Source organism: Salvelinus sp. IW2-2015, linkage group LG16 (assembly GCF_002910315.2).
Source record: "Salvelinus sp. IW2-2015 linkage group LG16, ASM291031v2, whole genome shotgun sequence".
Classification (NCBI taxonomy): Eukaryota; Metazoa; Chordata; class Actinopteri; order Salmoniformes; family Salmonidae; genus Salvelinus; species Salvelinus sp. IW2-2015.
In genome coordinates this window covers 22,025,131-22,034,835 of record NC_036856.1, presented here as the reverse complement: position 1 = coordinate 22,034,835, position 9,705 = coordinate 22,025,131, and the positions used below count along the sequence as shown (strand labels likewise).

General features: G+C 39.3%; 1 protein-coding gene across 1 annotated transcript in view; it reads right to left on the bottom strand.

Annotated features, from left to right (window-relative positions):
* Nucleotides 1-9,705, bottom strand: part of si:ch211-51h4.2 (uncharacterized) — a 114,363-nt gene that overhangs the window by 100,943 nt on the left and 3,715 nt on the right. The window lies entirely within an intron of this gene.

The following is a 9,705-nucleotide window of genomic DNA, read 5'->3' as shown; positions in this document are numbered from 1 at the left end:
CGAGGAACGTGACACTATTGGACAACAATTCAAATGGCTAATCTTCAAGTAATATTACAGTATACTCCAAAGGCAAAACACAACAGGATACAGAATTAGCTATTGATTTATTTTACACCTAAGATGTCGTTATAACTGTGTTTTAATGACAGTTATGATATTAGGGGCCGACTATACGAAGAACTTTGGGAAATATCAGAGGAAGTTTCTGGTCTCCCAGTCCTGTGATTCTTTGAAAGGATAAAGAGCATAATCTAATCCACCAGAAAGACTGAACAAATATTACAAACAAAATATTATGTTAAACTCAGGTATATATTATAAAAAAACAATATTTAGTATTTTAAAAAATTAAAAAAAGGTATTAATGCAAATTATATATAACTAGGACTGGTGGATTTATGTCAAACGTGCAGCTTAACAAAAATATATTGAAATGTCAGCTCTACTCAAAATTACAACCAAATAATTGCAGCATTACCGCAAAAAATGGAAGAGGCAGGTGGAAGGGAGATAGTAAGGAACTTGTCTGTCGGCCCTGCATTAAAGACCAAAATTGCTAAATAAAATTGTGATAAATGAAAAAGTATACAGTTTTCATTTAAGGACCAAAAATTGTACAGCTGTGCCTATAGATTGCTAAATAGTTGGGAAGACATTTTCTGGATTCAAAACTTTTTAAATTTATATGATATACAAAAATCTTGCAACCAATAGAATGTTATATACAGAACAGTCAAAAGTTTGGACACACCTATTCATTTTTATTTATTTAAAAAAAAATATTTCACCTTTATTTAACCAGGTAGGCAAGTTGAGAACACGTTCTCATTACAATTGCGACCTGGCCAAGATAAAGCAAAGCAGTTCGACACATACAACAACACATAGTTACACATGGAGTAAAACAAACATACAGTCAATAATACAGTGAAAAATAAGTCTATATACAATGTGAGCAAGTGAGGTGAGATAAGGGAGGAAGGCAAACAAAATATATATATATAAAAAATAAAAATATAAAAAAGGCCATGGTGGCGAAATAAATACAATATAGCAAGTAAAAACACTGGAAGTGTGGTTTGCAGTGGAAGAATGTGCAAAGTAGAGATAGAAATAATGGGGTGCAAAGGAGCAAAATAAATAAATAAATACAGTAGGTAAAGAGGTAGTTGTTTGGGCTTAAATTATAGATGGGCTATGTACAGGTGCAGTAATCTATGAGCTGCCTCTGACAGCTGGTGCTTAAAGCTAGTGAGGGAGATAAGTGTTTCCAGTTTCAGAGATTTTTGTAGTTCGTTCCAGTCATTGGCAGCAGAAAACTGGAAGGAGAGGCGGCCAAAGGAAGAATTGGTTTTGTGGGTGACCAGAGATGATACCTGCTGGAGCGCGTGCTACAGGTAGGTGCTGCTATGGTGACCAGCGAGCTGAGATAAGGGGGACTTTACCTAGCAGGGTCTTGTAGATGACCTGGAGCCAGTGGTTTGCGACGAGTATGAAGCGAGGGCCAGCCAACGAGAGTGTACAGGTCGCAGTGGTGGGTAGTATATGGGGCTTTGGTGACAAAATGGATGGCACTGTGATAGACTGCATCCAATTTATTGAGTAGGGTTTTGGAGGCTATTTTGTAAATGACATCACCAAAGTCGAGGATTGGTAGGATGGTCAGTTTTACAAGGGTATGTTTGGCAGCATGAGTGAAGATGCTTTGTTGCGGAATAGGAAGTCAATTCTAGATTAACTTTGGATTGAGATGTTGATGTGAGTCTGGAAGGAGAGTTTACAGTCTAACCAGACACCTAGTATTTGTAGTTGTCCACATATTCTAAGTCAGAGCCGTCCAGAGTAGTGATGTTGACAGCGGGCAGGTGCAGGCAGCGATCGGTTGAAGAGCATGCATTTAGTTTTACTTGTATTTAAGAGCAATTGGAGGCCACGGAAGAGAGTTGTATGGCATTGAAGCTCGCCTGGAGGGTTGTTAACACAGTGTCAAGAGAAGGGCCAGAAGTATACAGAATAGTGTCGTCTGCGTAGAGGTGGATCAGAGACTCACCAGCAGCAAGAGCGACATCATTGATGTATACAGAGAAGAGAGTCGCGTCAAGAATTGAACCCTGTGGCACCCCACAGAGACTGCCAGAGGCCCGGACAACAGACCCTCCGATTTGACACACTGAACTCGATCAGAGAAGTAGTTGGTGAACCAGGCGAGGCAATCATTAGAGAAACCAAGGCTGTCAGTCTGCCGATGAGGATGTGGTGATTGACAGAGTCAAAAGCCTTGGCCAGGTCAATGAATACGGCTGCACAGTATTGTTTCTTATCGATGGCGGTTTAAGATTAAAGGATTTTTCTTTATTTTTACTATTTTCTACATTGTAGAATAATTGTGAAGACATCAAAACTATGAAATAACACATATGGAATCATGTAGTAACCAAAACAGTGTTAAACAATTCAAAATATATTTTATATTTGAGATTCTTCAATGTAGCCACCCTTTGCCTTGATGAGGTACTCATTTTTGCAGCAATTCGACCATGAAGGCCTGATTCACGCAGTCTCCTCTGAACAGTTGATGTTGAAATTTGTCTGTTACTTGAACTCTGTGAAGCATTTATTTGGGCTCCAATCTGAGGTGCAAATAATTGCCATGTTATGAGGCTGGTAACTCTAATGAACCTATCCTCTGCAGCAGAGGTAACTCTGGGTCTTCCTTTCCAGTGGCGGTCCTCATGAAGGCCAGTTTCTGTCACACCCTGATCTGTGTTCACCTGTCTTTGTGATTGTCTCCACCCTCCTCCCAGGTTTCGCCCATCTTCCCCATTATCCCCTGTGTATTTCTACCTGTTTTCTGTTTGCCTTTTGCCAGTTCGTTTGTTCGTAGAACCTACCAGCGTTTTGTTTCCCTGCTCTCGCTTGTTCCTTGCTTCTGTTTTTCAGGTTTCCCGGTTCTGACTGTTCTGCCTGCCCTGACCTTGAACCTGCCTGTCGTCCTGTACCTTTGCCCCACTACTCTGGATTACAGACCTCTGCCTGACCTAACCCTGAGCCCGCCTGCTGTTCCAGTACCTTACACCCTCTCTGGATTATTGACCCCTGCCTGCCTTGACCTGTCGTTTGCCTGCCCTTGTTTAAAGAACAAACTTTTGTTTCTTCAACACTGTCTGAACCTGGGTCATACCTTTAAACATAATAGTTTCAACATAGCGCTTGATGGTTTTTGCGATTGCACTTGAAGAAACGTTCAAAGTTCTTGAAATTTTCCCCATTGACTGAAAGTAATGATGTCTTAAAGTAATGATGGACTGTCGTTTCTCTTTGCTATTTGAGCTGTTCTTGCCATAATATGGACTTGGTCTTTTACCAAATAGGGCTATCTTCTGTATAGCACCCCTACCTTGTCACATCACAACTGATTGGCTTAAATGCAATAAGAAGGAAAGAAATTCCACAAATTAACTTTTACAATGCATTCCACGTGACTACCTCCGAAGCTGGTTGAGAGAATGCAAAGAGTGTGCAAAGCTGTCATCAAGGCAAAGGGCAAAGGGTGGCTACTTTGAAGAATCTCAAATATAAAATATATTTTGATTTGTTTAACACTTTTTTGGTTACTACATTATTCCATATGTGTTATGTCATAGTTTTGATGTCCTCACTATTATTCTACAATGTAGAAAATAGTAKAAATAAAGAAAAAACCTGGAATAAGTAGGTGTCCAAACTTTTGACTGGTACTGTTTCTACAAAAATGTTTATGGGGGATTGGAAATTATSCAGACAATTACATTGATGGAAGCCACAATCTATCTTCAATATTGAAGCTGATCTACCCCCTAAAAAAAGAGCATAATCTAACCAACAATAAAGACTTTGTAAATAATTCACCAGGCCAAACGTCAAAACTGAGAAAGTACACTGATGAAATGAACAACAACAAACTTGTAATGATTTTGAAGCTCAATAACATAACTGATCCCCCTTTCTCTATCAATGAAATCCAGAGATCTGTTATACCTTCTCTTTAACATAGCCCGAATGAGATGTGTTATAACTTCTCTATACCATGGCCCGAATGAGATAATTGCTAGCATTTGAACATTTTCAGTTTTGCATTTGTTTTGATGTTTATCATGCAATGTTCCTGTGATGAATGGGATATCTGTGTTGCGCTTATTGGAATCCATTCTAAACCAGACAATATGTAACAGATAGCAGCTGCACATTTTTTGCCCACAGAAATCCATCTTTTTAATAGCTCTCTTATTAAATCCCAACAAGCTAACCTGTATACCAGGACCATGAGCGCGTAATTGAATCATGGAATATCAGGCCATTGCAAAAGCTATCAGATGACACTGTCAACCTGGCATATAAATTAAAGCAGCATCTAGCCAAAGGAAATACTGCTCTGGTCACATACGTGACAGTAATAAAGCAATTATTTAGCATTAGAGTTTTATTAAAAACTGTATTAACAGGGATGTGTGATCAATTTCAAGCGTTTTATGACCATAATGGCAGGGCTAGCATGAAAGGCACCTTGGTCATGTGATATGATGGAAAGATTGCTCCACTTACCAGCACAATGAATAAGCTCAAATTACAAAAGGTAGAGAAAAAGAAAGCTAAAATGCAATGATTATCCTCGTTGAGTGTAAAATATAATTGATTTTGACCCAGATAATTGACATTACCAAGATCATAAAATAGTTTGATTGGCAAACATATTTAGAGACTCATCATAAAATCCCTTGAGAGGAGTGATCTACAATATTAGTACTTGACCCCTTTGAGTTTAGATCATTACAGATACAGGGGCCATTACTAAGAAAAAGAGGTGCATCAGTAGATATGTTTCCCTGGTGTAGTCAGGGACAGATAGGGCCACCTCCCTCACCCTGGAAAGCAGCAGAGATTCTGAAAAGCTTTCATAAACAAGCCTCAAGTTCCACACACTTTTTTTCTGACAGGGCAGCCACTTTCCATCCCTCCATTCATCTTCATTAGCTGACTATTCCCTCCATCTCTTGTCCAAAATACTTAATGTTTGCCTCCATGGGGCCCCGGCCTACCCTGATTAGTTAGCGCTGATGCTTTTGGATTCCTGCCTGCGTCTTAATCCCCTCTGCTAATGTTCCTTGCTGCATTTCACACCAAAAACAATACAGCCACCATCTGTTTCAGGGACCCAGGCATTTCATGTGGTACACACTATCTCCTCACTAACTAATGACAAAAAAAGCACACAAACAAATATATTCTCTATTAATTAGGGAACCAGTTACATTTAACACTATTAGACTGATTGTTAAAGGGAGAATCTCAGCTAATATCTGGGATCAGAGAAAACTGCTATCCTACTAGGTAGGTTAACCTCTCTAGGGTATGTGGGACGGTAGCGTCTCACCTCGTCAACAGCCAGTGAAACTGCAGGGCGCCAAATTCAAAACAACAGAAATCCCATAATTAAAATTCCTCAAACATACATGTATTTTACACCATTTTAAAGATACAGTTGTTGTAAATCCAGCCACAGTGTCCGATTTCAAATAGGCTTTACGACGAAAGCAGACCAAACGATTATGTTAGGTCAGAGCCAAGTCACAGAAAAACACAGCCATTTTTCCAGCCAAAGAGAAGTCACAAAAAGCAGAAATATAGATAAAATGAATCACTAACTTTTGATGATCTTCATCAGATGACACTCATAGGACTTCATGTTACACAATACATGTATGTTTTGTTCGGTAAAGTTCATATTTATATCCAAAAATCTGAGTTTACATTGGCGCGTTATGTTCAGTAGTTCCAAAACATCCGGTGATTTTGCAGAGAGCCACATCAATTTACAGAAATAGTCATCATAAATGTTGATGAAAATACAAGTGTTATACATGGAATTTTAGATCCACTTAATGCAACCGCTGTGTCAGATTTCAAAAAAACTTTACGGAAAAAGCAAACCATGCAATAATCTGAGTACGGCGCTCAGACGACAAATCAACCCAAAGAGATATCCGCCATGTTGGAGTCAACAGAAGTCAGAAATAGCATTATAAATATTCACTTACCTTTGATGATCTTCATCAGAATGCACTACCAGGAATCCCAGTTCAATAAATGTMTGTTTTGTTCGATAATGTCCATAATTTATGTCCAACGTCCTCCTTGTTGRTCGCGTTCAGTACACAATCTAAACTCACGATGCGCGGGCAAGTCCATGCGAAAGTTCAGACGAAAAGTCATATTACAGTCTGTAGAAACATGTCAAACGAAGTATAGAATCAATCTTTAGGATGTTTTTAACATAAATCTTCAATAATGTTCCAACCGGAGAATTCCTTTGTCTTCAGATATGCAATGGAACTCAAGCTAACGCTCACATGCGCATGGTCAGCTCATGGCAGACCTTACTCAATCCCCTCTCATTCGCCCCCACCTCACAGTAGAAGCATCAAACAAGGTTCTAAAGACTGTTGACATCTAGTGGAAGCCTTAGGAAGTGCAACATGACACAATTTCCACTGTATCTTGGATAAGCAAAGAGTTGAAAACCTACAAACCTCAGATTTCCCACTTCCTGGTTGGATTTTTTCTCAGGTTTTTGCCTGCCATATGAGTTCTGTTATACTCACAGACATCATTTAAACAGTTTTAGAAACGTCAGAGTGTTTTCTATCCAAATATACTAATAATATGCATATCCTAGGATCTGGGCCTGAGTAGCAGGCAGTTTCCTCTGYGCACGCTTTTCATCCGGACGTGAAAATACTGCCCCCTACCCAAGAGAGGTTAATGATGACGCAGGTCAGGATTTTCCTCCACTTGCAGAATACTGTTTGTGAAAATGTCATTTTCACTAATGTTATTTGGGCCTCACAGCAGAAATGCAATCTCAAAGGAGAGTATCAAACAATCTGGATCCGCACCAATTTCCAACAGCTGGGCACAATTAACGAGCATTATGTGATGGTGAGGTCCGGAAACCRCTGGAGATAAGCACATGACTGACAAAGCAGAATGCAACGCAGCACTACATGTGGGCAAATCAACTCCTTTATCTAACTGTGGATGGTTCCTGGATGTTCAGACTGAGCACAACAAAAAGGTCAAACATGTTACATCAGTGCCTTCATAAAGTATTCAGACCCCTTTACTTTTTCAACATTTTATGATGTTACAAAGTGGGCAGGGTTGGAGAGTAACGGATTACAAAAAACAGTAACTGTAATCCATTAAGTTACCAGGAAAATATTACTTTTAAAATCAGAAGGGAGATTTTCAAAAACATATCTTTGACACTTCTCTGTTTTCTCAATGACATTAAAATCAGCAATGAAAAAAGGTGCAAGTTTAAGTTTGTTCCACCTGAGCGAGTCTAAACACAAGTCAGAGACCACTATGATGACACACCAAATGGGTTTAATGGATCGTGGGAAAAGAGCAGGAATAGGCTTTTGTAGGCTACAGTCCAAGCTATGTCTTCCAATGGTACAAATGCTGTCGGCATCCAAAGATTATCCAACTTGAATAAACACTTGGAGGTAAGGATGACAGKAGTGGTGTAGTCTACGACGATACGGATATCAGTAATTATTGATATCTACATAGAGCATTGATGTGAACAACACTGCTGCTCTCTCATATAGCTWTTTGCGCCTTACGGATTGTGGTTGTTGTGGATGGCTGTTCACAAATCTAAATGTGTATTTGAACTCAAAATTGGTTGAATTCAAGAAGTTTAAGCTGCCTATCAATCATTGTTTTTGAAACCAGTGGACAGCCAGTGAAAAATGCGTTCTAGCAACAGCTGCACAGTGCGGATCCCAGCCTATAGAAGCAAAAGTGGGGCATTCATTGCTCCATCTAATTCATGCTGATAATTTTTTTTGTCCATAGGCCTAATGAATACCTTTTCAAACTCGCACACTTTTGATCAACTTAAAGGGGCAATCTGTAGTTGCTACATCCATTTTTGGACTTATAAATTATATATACATACAGTACCAGTCAAAGTTTAGGATACACCTACTCATTCAATGTTTTTTCTTTATTTTTACTATTTTCTACATTGTAGAATAATAGTGAAGACATCAAAACTATGAAATAACACATATGGAATAATGTAGTAACCAAAAAAGTGTTAAACAAATCAAAATATATTTTACATTTGAGATTCTTCGAAGTAGCCACCCATTGCCTTGATGACAGCTTTGCACACTCTTGGTATTCTCTCAACCAGCTTCATAAGGCAGTCACTTGGAATGCATTTCAATTAACAGGTGTGCCTTGTTAAAAGTTAATTTGTGGAATTTCTTTCCTTCTTAATGTGTTTTTTTTGTCAATCAGTTGTTTCGTGACAAGGTAGGGGGGTATACAGAAAGCCCTATTTGGTAAAAGACCAAGTCCATTTTATGGCAAGAACAGCTCAAATAAGCAAAGAGAAACGACAGTCCATCATTACTTTAAGACATGAAGGTCAGTCAAGTGTAGTCGCAAAAAACATCAAGCGCTARGATCAAACTGGCTCTCATGAGGACCGCCAGAGGAAAGGAAGAKCCAGAGTTACCTCTGCTGCAGAGCATAAGTTCAAATAATTGCTTRAAGGAGTTCAAGTAACAGACACATCTCAACATCAACTGTTCAGAGGAGACTGCGCGAATCAGCCATGGTCGAATTGCTGCAAAGAAACCACTACTAAAGGACACCAATAAGAAGAAGAGACTTGCTTGGGCCAAGAAACACAAGCAATGGACATTAGACCGGTGGAAATCTATCCTTTTGTTCTGATGAGTCCAAATTTGAGATTTTTGGTTCCAACTGCCGTGTCTTTGTGAGACGCAGAGTAGGTGAACGGATGACCGCCGCATGTGTGGTTCCCACGGTGATGCATGGAGGAGGAAGTGTGATGGTGCTTTGCTGGTGACAAGGTCAGTGATTTATTTAGAATTCAAGGCACACATAACCAGCATGGCTACCACAGCATTCTGCAGCGATACGCCATCCCATCTGGTTTGCTCTTAGTGGGACTATCATTTGTTTTTCAACAYGACAATGACCCAACACACCTCCAGGCTGTGTAAGGGCTATTTGACCAAGAAGGAGAGTGATGGAGTGCTGCATCYGATGACCTGGCCTCCACAATCACCCGACATTYACCTAATTGAGATGGTTTGGTATGASTTGGACTGCAGAGTGAAGGAAAWGCAGCCAACAAGTGCTCAGCATATTTGGGAACTCCTTCTACACTGTTGGAAAAGCATTCCAGGTGAAGCTGGTTGATAGTAGCCAAGAATGTGCAAAGCTGTCATCAAGGCAAAGGGTGACTACTTTGATGAATCTCAAATATAAAATATATTTAGATTTGTTTAACACTTTTTTGGTTACTACATGATTCCATATGTGTTTTCATAGTTTTGATGTCTACACTGTTATTCTACAATGTTGAAAACTGTAAAAAAAATAAAGAAAAGCCCTGGAATGAGTGGTGTGTCTAAACTTTTGACTGGTACTGTATATGAAGATAAAAACACTAATATATCTTGATTACATAAGTATTCAACCGCATGAGTCAATACATGTTAGAATCACCTTTGGCAGTGATTACACCTGCAAGTCGTTCTGGGTAAGTCTCTAAGAGTTTCACATACCTGGACTGTACAATATTTGCAAATGTTTATTTTTTACAATTCTTCAAGC